Source organism: Anabrus simplex, chromosome 2 (assembly GCF_040414725.1).
Source record: "Anabrus simplex isolate iqAnaSimp1 chromosome 2, ASM4041472v1, whole genome shotgun sequence".
NCBI lineage: Eukaryota > Metazoa > Arthropoda > Insecta > Orthoptera > Tettigoniidae > Anabrus > Anabrus simplex.
Genome location: NC_090266.1, coordinates 443,270,775 through 443,282,985, shown reverse-complemented (window position 1 = coordinate 443,282,985; position 12,211 = coordinate 443,270,775).

Genomic DNA, 12,211 nt, shown 5'->3' with positions numbered 1-12,211 from the left:
TACATTTTATTAATATTATTGAACATTATACGTAAAGAAGACCGTATAATGATATTCTATTACCTTATGATGAAATATCATTTGTTACTTTTTATAATTATATTTCCTTCGTAGTCAATATTCTACAACTCCTGCAACGGCAAGATATTGGGCCACTAGGATGTTTCGTAGATAAGAAGGTAAGTTTAGTGGGGATAGTAGTCACAAAATTTAGCAACTAAGGAAAAGTGAGTCATAAGTGATTTAAACTGAAGCATGGAGTCCGTAACACATTCATGGTGATGCAATGGATAACCGTCAATCCCACCCGGTTAAATACCACAAGGCACTTGTGGCACAACGACAGTAATTTTCGAAGTTATCTTGTCTCGCCTGTACAATGGCTTATCGATGGTCTAGAGTGAATACCTCGTATCTCACAAAGTTCGTCCTATCCATTATTTCCTTTAAGACTGGTTACGCCTCCCAGCCACCCATGGATATGCAGTCCATCAGAACAGTGTTCGTTGTGTCCTTTTTCCTATGCCGATGTGTGAAGGTAAATGAACCTTACCGTACCGTACTATAGGAAAGTATCTTTGAGTGACGTATTTACTAACTCCTAGAGCATAATTTTTATAAGGTTCATTTTCCTTTACTGCTCAGCATAGGAAAATAAACCCAACGAAAACTGCTCTGATGGACTGCCTAGCCAAATGTGGCTGGAAGGCGTGACCAGTCGTAAGGGAAATAATGGATAGGAAGAACTTTGTGAGATACGAGGTATTCAATCTAGGCCAGCGTTATTATTCTTCCTTTCTGCTCTTTCCTCAACTCTGAAATTCATCTCTCACAGTTGATTTCTTTACTTTTCTAACTATAAAAACTATATACTCATAGGAAGTTTCAATTTCAAATCTTGACTAGATACGGAGACTTCTTCCTTTGGTAATGTCGATGGCCTTTACAGGCAATCAACTAGCCAACCAACCAACGAATGAATATCTTACTAGTTACTTCTTTTGAAATACTTAAAGGCAACCACTGAGTGTTGAAAATATTGCGGGATTTAGAAAGTATGGTACTATAAAGAGTTCACTAGAACCGGATTAAAGAGGTTCCTCCTTTTAGTTTTGAAAAATTTAGAGGCACTTGTAGACTCATGCGGCGTCCTATCACCATTAATCACGTGCCTGTGACTCTTGTATCGTTTGCTGTATGAATTTTATTAATTTTTACATATTCCAAAACTTTACATCAGGGAATGAGCTCTGTCAGCGTTGGTAAAAAGAACATAAGGAAAAAACCCGAAATTAACCAAAATAATTTCAATATTGTTTTTTCATTCCCCTATAATTTTCATATGACCTGCATGATGGAATGCACATTACAAGATATATGATTTGAATTTAATTCTAAATGTAAATGGCAATAAAGTTTTAAACATACAATAAAAATTAGAACTGCATTTCGTACGACGGACTGTGTCCTGTCGTCTGAACGATTGATGTATTATTACAGTTAGTGTTGCAGGATAATATTGAACTACTCGTATATTCCTATTATGGCAGGATGTACATAACGTTGGTAAATAGCACTTGATATTTGTATAATCTCGTACAAATGCAAACAGTGCATTAAAATTATTACGTTCACGGTTTGACCATTCCCCAAGCCATGTAAAACGCAATGATTTGCGAATATACACTCCATTGGAATCTATCACTTTCTCCTCTTTGGATTATTATATACACATATTTTAAATACTTCACTCACGTCTAAGTATTAGCTGAATTACTTTCACATCCGACATGAAATATTCACATAGTAAATGCAACAATTGATGTGATCTTCGGGCAAAACGACTGAATACAAAATGCACATATAACCACTATATTTGTGAGAGCAAAAGCCTCCGTCACTCAGACGGCAGCTCGTCGGCCCCTCACTGCTGGGTTCCGTGATTCAAACCCCGGTCACTCCATGTGAGATTTGTGCTGGACAATGCGGAGGCGGTACAGGTTTTCCTCCGGACAATCCGGTTTTCCCAATATTCCTTCATCAGCAACACTCTCCAATATCACTTCATCGGTCAGTCATTAATCATTGCCCCAGAGGCGTGTGACAGGCTTCGTCTGTCACTATCCTCGCCGCAAGATGGGGGCTTCATTCATTCCATCCCTGACCCGGTCACTGACTGGAAAACAGGTTGTAGGTTTCCATTCATTTGTGAGAGCTCAAACTGTCAGGTTCCATCCCAGTTGAGGTGTTCAAATACACCAGGCTTAACTCGGTAGATTTACCGACAGGTAAGAAAATTCCTGGGGGACAAAATTCCGACACTTTGGTGTCTCCAAAACGGGTAAAGGTAGGTAGTGTGATATAAAACCAACACACTTATTATTTATTTCAAAATACTATGAGTTACGTCATAAAACACGTAGATGAGGTATTACAATGTATTTCATAAAAGCGACATCAAGGTTATGAAGGAATAAATCTTTATTTATTAAGTTTTGCTTTACGTCACACCGACACAGTTAGGTATTATGGCGACGATGGGATAGAAAAGTGCTAGGAATTGGTACGAAGCACTTGTGGCGTTAATTAAGGTAGGCTACTGCCATAGCATTTGCCTGGTGTGAAAATGGGAAACCACGGAAAACCATCTTCAGGTCTGCCGACATTGGGGGTTTCGAATCCACTATCTCCCGAATTCAAGCTCACGGCTGCGAGATCCTAACCGTACGGTTACCTGCTCGGTGGATTATTATTATTATTATTATTATTATTATTATTATTATTATTATTATTATTATTATACTTCAGTTAGTTGCAAATTTAAAGTATCTTGTATATGTAATAAAATACTTAAATTCGTTTAGGTTGTTCGTTACTATTGATTTCTTGTGCAGCTGTCACATCCTATTAAAATTCTATATAATCGGAGTAAATAACGATGCAGTTGTATTTCTCCTTCGAATTTTTCTGGCTCTACCTGTGCATTGCATTTCGTCATTCTAATTAGCGAACTGAATCAATGAGTCGACAATATTTAATTACTGAAATGGAAATGAAATGGCGTATGACTTTTAGTGCCGTGAGTGTCCGAGAACATTTTCGGCTCGCCAGACGCAGGTCCTTTGATTGACTCCCGTGGGCGACCTTCGCGTCGTGATGAAGATGAAATGAAGATGAAGACATCACATACAGCACACCCATCCCCAGTGCCAGCCAATTATGGTTAAAATTCCTGACCCTGCCGGGAATCGAACCTTCAAGTATATCGTCGTGTGAGTAAACTGCAGTCAGTACAACCAAGTAATTTTACCATAATTATAAACAATCCAACAAACGCAAGATCAAATCCATTTAAGACGGCTCTTATCTCTGTGTTACAAATACCTCGTCTCTGAAATTGCATACATTTCTTAAATATTAACTTTTCTTCTCTAAAATATTCAGGCTTCAGAAATAAATATACTTTATACTTTGAGTTCGATAGAGACATCTACAGATATGGAGTAATTATAATCAAAAATGATTAATATATACATTGACGAAAAATGCTACCCTGTACTTGCAGGCCATAACAAAGAGGATCAGAACAATTTACACGAGGATAGGTACCACAGTTCTAACTTTCAATTCTCACCCACATACAACATATATTTGTGACAGTAATTTACCAAGCGAGAGTTTCCGTCGTCGTTCTGATTGATTTCAGTTCTATTGTTTACTTTTGAATGGCGATAGGAATGAAAAATATGATCCTCTGCTTTTTGAGGCCTGTTGACGTATATGAATTCTAGACTCTCAAATTATGGCATTCATAAAATAACCGTGATTCAAGACACCATAACTACTTCTATTGAAATAATTCAAAGGTTATCTCGACTGCAGTTGTCGTCTAAAGCAACATTACGTTAGTTACCCCAGTCGACCCTGGATGAAAATCACTATCCAGAGATTTGGTTCCTGTCCTCGGTTTCTTTGTTATGATCCCTTTTATCGCAGTACGTGATCGTTGACCGGCATTTAGCCTACATTCTGTATAATATGATTGAAGTACTGTACATGACACACACACACACACACACACACACACACACACACACACACACACACACACAAAGAAAGATATAAATTAAAGGCATGAATGTAACTGATGTATGATTAAAAGAAGTACAGTTAATAAGGAAATACGAGCCATTTATTTTGTCAACATTTTGAAAGAATTTCTGTTTGTCATAATAATACCGTACTACACCATGTTTAAGTCATGACTATATCGTCGCTGCGCATGCAGTACCACGTGTCTGACAGTGCTCTTTCAATCCATTATGATCCTCTAGACTGGTCACGCCTCCCAGCAGAAAATTGGTACTCAGCCCATCAGAACAAGTTCCGTTGTGTTTTCATTTTCCTATGCCATTGTGTAAAGGAAAATGGACCTTACCAAACTGCACTTGCATGACGCATTTACGCTCTCCTACAGTGTAATTTATTTAAGGTTCATTTTTCTTTACATGCTCGCGTAGGAAAATGAACACAATGGAAACTGTTCTAATGAACTGCATGTCCATATGTGGCTGAAAGGTGTGACCAGTCTTAAAGCAAACAATGGATGGGAAGAGTATTGTCGGATAAGCGGTGTTGCTCGCGCAGTGACGATATGTTTTTCATTTAAGAATGAAAAACATTCTTATACAGAGATGTATAATTATTGTCGTTATAAACATCGTATATAAAAATATAATAAAGATAACCAGTAAATGATATTCTCTCCAAGTATATCTATATATATAAAATAAGAGTTTTGTCTGTACATTGCTCAGAATTTGAAAAGAATGCTATTTTTGTATCGGTCATGTTCACAATAACAAGAAAATGCATTTTTTACATTTCCGTAATTTCTGTCTGTCTGTCTGTCTGTCTGTCTGTATGTATGTACACGCATCACGAGAAAACGGTTGAAGAGAATTTAATGAAAATCGGAATGTAAAGTCGGGTGATGAACCGCTACAATCTAGGCTATAAATTATTTTAATCACGCTGAGTGAAATGGTAGTTTAGGGGAAGCCTGAAATTTAATTCTCAAATGTTTATGTTATTAGTGGTCGTGTCTTAATGAAAATCGGTAGACAAACATGTGAAATAAGTCGCTACAATATAGGCTATACACGCTTAGAAACATGGTAGTTTAAGGGTAGGCCTAAAATTTAATTGTCAAATATTTATTGTATTAGTGGTCGTATCTTCACATAAATTGGTGTGCGAAGTCGGGGAATAGGTCGCTATAATCTAGGCTATCAATAATGTTATTCACATTGAGTGAAATGGTAGTTTAGGGGAAGGCCTGAAATGTAATCTATATATATAAAATAAGAGTTTTGTCTGTACATTGCTCAGAATTTGAAAAGAATGCTATTTTTGTATCGGTCATGTTCACAATAACAAGAAAATGCATTTTTTACATTTCCGTAATTTCTGTCTGTCTGTCTGTCTGTCTGTATGTATGTACACGCATCACGAGAAAACGGTTGAAGAGAATTTAATGAAAATCGGAATGTAAAGTCGGGTGATGAACCGCTACAATCTAGGCTATAAATTATTTTAATCACGCTGAGTGAAATGGTAGTTTAGGGGAAGCCTGAAATTTAATTCTCAAATGTTTATGTTATTAGTGGTCGTGTCTTAATGAAAATCGGTAGACAAACATGTGAAATAAGTCGCTACAATATAGGCTATACACGCTTAGAAACATGGTAGTTTAAGGGTAGGCCTTATTATTTAATTGTCAAATATTTATTGTATTAGTGGTCGTATCTTCACAAAAATTGGTGTGCGAAGTCGGGGAATAGGTCGCTATAATCTAGGCTATCAATAATGTTATTCACATTGAGTGAAATGGTAGTTTAGGGGAAGGCCTGAAATGTAATCTATATATATAAAATAAGAGTTTTGTCTGTACATTGCTCAGAAATTGAAAAGAATGCTATTTTTGTATCGGTCATGTTCACAATAACAAGAAAATGCATTTTTTACATTTCCGTAATTTCTGTCTGTCTGTCTGTCTGTCTGTATGTATGTATGTACACGCATCACGAGAAAACGGTTGAAGAGAATTTAATGAAAATCGGAATGTAAAGTCGGGTGATGAACCGCTATAATCTAGGCTATAAATTATTTTAATCACGCTGAGTGAAATGGTAGTTTAGGGGAAGCCTGAAATTTAATTCTCAAATGTTTATGTTATTAGTGGTCGTGTCTTAATGAAAATCGGTAGACAAACATGTGAAATAAGTCGCTACAATATAGGCTATACACGCTGAAAAAAATGGTAGTCTAGGGGAAGGCCTAAAATTTAATTGTCAAACATTTATTGTATTAGTGGTCGTATCTTCTCGAAAATTGGTATGCAAAGTCTGGGAATAGGTCACTATAATCTAGGCTATCAATAATGTAATTCACACTGAGTGAAATGGTAGTTTAGGGGAAGGCCTGAAATGTAATCTATATATATAAAATAAGAGTTTTGTCTGTACATTGCTCAGAATTTGAAAAGAATGCTATTTTTGTATCGGTCATGTTCACAATAACAAGAAAATGCATTTTTTACATTTCCGTAATTTCTGTCTGTCTGTCTGTCTGTCTGTCTGTCTGTCTGTCTGTCTGTCTGTCTGTCTGTCTGTATGTATGTACACGCATCACGAGAAAACGGTTGAAGAGAATTTAATGAAAATCGGAATGTAAAGTCGGGTGATGAACCGCTACAATCTAGGCTATAAATTATTTTAATCACGCTGAGTGAAATGGTAGTTTAGGGGAAGCCTGAAATTTAATTCTCAAATGTTTATGTTATTAGTGGTCGTGTCTTAATGAAAATCGGTAGACAAACATGTGAAATAAGTCGCTACAATATAGGCTATACACGCTTAGAAACATGGTAGTTTAAGGGTAGGCCTTATTATTTAATTGTCAAATGTTTATTGTATTAGTGGTCGTATCTTCACAAAAATTGGTGTGCGAAGTCGGGGAATAGGTCGCTATAATCTAGGCTATCAATAATGTTATTCACACTGAGTGAAATGGTAGTTTAGGGGAAGGCCTGAAATGTAATCTATATATATAAAATAAGAGTTTTGTCTGTACATTGCTCAGAATTTGAAAAGAATGCTATTTTTGTATCGGTCATGTTCACAATAACAAGAAAATGCATTTTTTACATTTCCGTAATTTCTGTCTGTCTGTCTGTCTGTCTGTCTGTCTGTATGTATGTACACGCATCACGAGAAAACGGTTGAAGAGAATTTAATGAAAATCGGAATGTAAAGTCGGGTGATGAACCGCTACAATCTAGGCTATAAATTATTTTAATCACGCTGAGTGAAATGGTAGTTTAGGGGAAGCCTGAAATTTAATTCTCAAATGTTTATGTTATTAGTGGTCGTGTCTTAATGAAAATCGGTAGACAAACATGTGAAATAAGTCGCTACAATATAGGCTATACACGCTTAGAAACATGGTAGTTTAAGGGTAGGCCTAAAATTTAATTGTCAAATATTTATTGTATTAGTGGTCGTATCTTCACATAAATTGGTGTGCGAAGTCGGGGAATAGGTCGCTATAATCTAGGCTATCAATAATGTTATTCACATTGAGTGAAATGGTAGTTTAGGGGAAGGCCTGAAATGTAATCTATATATATAAAATAAGAGTTTTGTCTGTACATTGCTCAGAATTTGAAAAGAATGCTATTTTTGTATCGGTCATGTTCACAATAACAAGAAAATGCATTTTTTACATTTCCGTAATTTCTGTCTGTCTGTCTGTCTGTCTGTATGTATGTACACGCATCACGAGAAAACGGTTGAAGAGAATTTAATGAAAATCGGAATGTAAAGTCGGGTGATGAACCGCTACAATCTAGGCTATAAATTATTTTAATCACGCTGAGTGAAATGGTAGTTTAGGGGAAGCCTGAAATTTAATTCTCAAATGTTTATGTTATTAGTGGTCGTGTCTTAATGAAAATCGGTAGACAAACATGTGAAATAAGTCGCTACAATATAGGCTATACACGCTTAGAAACATGGTAGTTTAAGGGTAGGCCTTATTATTTAATTGTCAAATATTTATTGTATTAGTGGTCGTATCTTCACAAAAATTGGTGTGCGAAGTCGGGGAATAGGTCGCTATAATCTAGGCTATCAATAATGTTATTCACATTGAGTGAAATGGTAGTTTAGGGGAAGGCCTGAAATGTAATCTATATATATAAAATAAGAGTTTTGTCTGTACATTGCTCAGAAATTGAAAAGAATGCTATTTTTGTATCGGTCATGTTCACAATAACAAGAAAATGCATTTTTTACATTTCCGTAATTTCTGTCTGTCTGTCTGTCTGTCTGTATGTATGTATGTACACGCATCACGAGAAAACGGTTGAAGAGAATTTAATGAAAATCGGAATGTAAAGTCGGGTGATGAACCGCTATAATCTAGGCTATAAATTATTTTAATCACGCTGAGTGAAATGGTAGTTTAGGGGAAGCCTGAAATTTAATTCTCAAATGTTTATGTTATTAGTGGTCGTGTCTTAATGAAAATCGGTAGACAAACATGTGAAATAAGTCGCTACAATATAGGCTATACACGCTGAAAAAAATGGTAGTCTAGGGGAAGGCCTAAAATTTAATTGTCAAACATTTATTGTATTAGTGGTCGTATCTTCTCGAAAATTGGTATGCAAAGTCTGGGAATAGGTCACTATAATCTAGGCTATCAATAATGTAATTCACACTGAGTGAAATGGTAGTTTAGGGGAAGGCCTGAAATGTAATCTATATATATAAAATAAGAGTTTTGTCTGTACATTGCTCAGAATTTGAAAAGAATGCTATTTTTGTATCGGTCATGTTCACAATAACAAGAAAATGCATTTTTTACATTTCCGTAATTTCTGTCTGTCTGTCTGTCTGTCTGTCTGTCTGTCTGTCTGTCTGTCTGTCTGTCTGTCTGTATGTATGTACACGCATCACGAGAAAACGGTTGAAGAGAATTTAATGAAAATCGGAATGTAAAGTCGGGTGATGAACCGCTACAATCTAGGCTATAAATTATTTTAATCACGCTGAGTGAAATGGTAGTTTAGGGGAAGCCTGAAATTTAATTCTCAAATGTTTATGTTATTAGTGGTCGTGTCTTAATGAAAATCGGTAGACAAACATGTGAAATAAGTCGCTACAATATAGGCTATACACGCTTAGAAACATGGTAGTTTAAGGGTAGGCCTTATTATTTAATTGTCAAATGTTTATTGTATTAGTGGTCGTATCTTCACAAAAATTGGTGTGCGAAGTCGGGGAATAGGTCGCTATAATCTAGGCTATCAATAATGTTATTCACACTGAGTGAAAGGGTAGTTTAGGGGAAGGCCTGAAATGTAATCTATATATATAAAATAAGAGTTTTGTCTGTACATTGCTCAGAAATTGAAAAGAATGCTATTTTTGTATCGGTCATGTTCACAATAACAAGAAAATGCATTTTTTACATTTCCGTAATTTCTGTCTGTCTGTCTGTCTGTCTGTATGTATGTACACGCATCACGAGAAAACGGTTGAAGAGAATTTAATGAAAATCGGAATGTAAAGTCGGGTGATGAACCGCTACAATCTAGGCTATAAATTATTTTAATCACGCTGAGTGAAATGGTAGTTTAGGGGAAGCCTGAAATTTAATTCTCAAATGTTTATGTTATTAGTGGTCGTGTCTTAATGAAAATCGGTAGACAAACATGTGAAATAAGTCGCTACAATATAGGCTATACACGCTTAGAAACATGGTAGTTTAAGGGTAGGCCTAAAATTTAATTGTCAAATATTTATTGTATTAGTGGTCGTATCTTCACAAAAATTGGTGTGCGAAGTCGGGGAATAGGTCGCTATAATCTAGGCTATCAATAATGTTATTCACATTGAGTGAAATGGTAGTTTAGGGGAAGGCCTGAAATGTAATCTATATATAAAATAAGAGTTTGTACATTGCTCAGAATTTGAAAAGAATGGCGTTTCTGTATCGTTCATGTTCACAGTAACAAGAAAATGCATTTTTTACTTTTCCGTAATTTCTGTCTGTCTGTCTGTCTGTACACGCAACACGAGTAAACGGCTGAAGAGAATTTAATGAAAATCGGAATGTACAGTCGGGTCTTGAACCGCTACTATCTAGGCTATAAATTATTTTAATCGCGCTGAGCGAAATAGTAGTTTAGGGAAGGCCTGAAATTTAATTCTCAAATATTTTATTATTAGTGGTCGTGTCTTAATGAAAATCGGTAGACAAAGATGGGAAATAAGTCGCCACAGTATAGGCTATACAGGCTGAGAATAATGGTAGTTTAGGGGAAGGCCTAAAATTAAATTGTCAAATATTTATTGTATTAGTGGTCTTATCTTCACGAAAATTAGTATGCAAAGTCGGGGAATAGGTCGCTATAATGTAGGCTATCAATAATGTTATTCACACTGAGTGAAATGGTAGTTTAGGGGAAGGCCTGAAATGTAATCTATATACAGAGTGAAGCGAAATTGGCGCACTCGGGCGTCGCAGTGCGACTCCCTACATGCCAGCAATACAAAATGTCTTTCACAAAAGTTCGTCCTGCGAGTATATCAGGCAGAGAAAGGACGTTGAATAGTGGCAATCTGGCAACACTGTAACCACATGTACGGTAAGTACCTCTGTCAGCATCATATATCCGTGCTGAGCAGTTGGTGCATTGGATAGGGTTTTGGGTTGGCATGCAGGCGGTAGAGGGTTCGATCCTGGGTTAAGGCGCAATTTTTTGTTTACTAATTTCCATCGGACATTACATACTGTAATACAGTAAGACCTTAGGTCTCATGTATCCTACATTTACAACATTTTGTAACGCTGAACACAACAAATACCTTGCTAGGCCTACTGGTAACGTAAGCCCTTACGAAATACAATGGACTTGAACGAGGCAAGAATAACAGTTGCTACTAATCTATGAGATCGTTGGACGACGGTGGAAAGAAAACAGGTTTCGCATGTAGTATATGAATTTGTGCGAATAAATTCACGCCCACGTCGTGGAAAGGACGTCTTTCAAAGCTGACCAAGGGAAACGATTGTTCATCCATTTGTAGGATCGTAGTATGTAAGTGCAAAGGGTTTCTAGAGGACCCGCTGCAATGGCTGTTGACGATTTAGTTGCCAGATACCATACCACCTGGACTACATTTATGAAATAAAAAAAATACGCTTCAACCCAGGATCGACTCCTCGACCTCCTGAATGCTAACCCAAAACTGTAACCACTGCACCAACTGTACAGCACAAAGAATACGTGCTGACAGAGGTAGTTACCCTACATGTGGTTACAGTGTTGCCAGATTGCCACTCTTCAACGCCCTTCTGCCGGATATACTCGAAGGACGAACTTTTGTGAGAGACATTTTTTTATTGCTGGCATGTGAGCAGTCGCGCTGCGACGCCTGAGTGCGCGAATTTCGCTTCACCATGTATATAAAATAAGAGTTTTGTCTGTACATTGCTTATAATTTGAAAATAATGGTATTTCTGTATCGGTCATGTTCACAGTAGCAAGAAAATGCATTTTTTCCTTTTCCGTAATTTCTGTCTGTCTGTCTGTCTGTCTGTACACGCATCACGAGAAAACGGCTGAAGAGAATTGAATGAAAATCGGAATGTTAAGTCGGGTGATTAACCGCTACAATCTAGGCTATAAATTATTTTGATCACGCTGAGTGAAATGATAGTTCAGGGGAAGGCCTGAAATTTAATTCTCAAATATTTATGTTATTAGTGGTCGTGCCTTAATGAAAATCAGTAGACAAACATTGGAAATAAGTCGCTACAATATAGGCTATACACGCTGAAAAAAATGGTAGTTTAGGGGAAGGCCTAAAATTTAATTGTCAAACATTTATTGTATTAGTGGTCGTATCTTCTCGAAAATTGGTATGCAAAGTCTGGGAATAGGTCACTATAATCTAGGCTATCAATAATGTAATTCACACTGAGTGAAATGGTAGTTTAGGGGAAGGCCTGAAATGTAATCTATATATATAAAATAAGAGTTTTGTCTGTACATTGCTCAGAATTTGAAAAGAATGCTATTTTTGTATTGGTCATGTTCACAATAACAAGAAAATGCATTTTTTACATTTCCGTAATT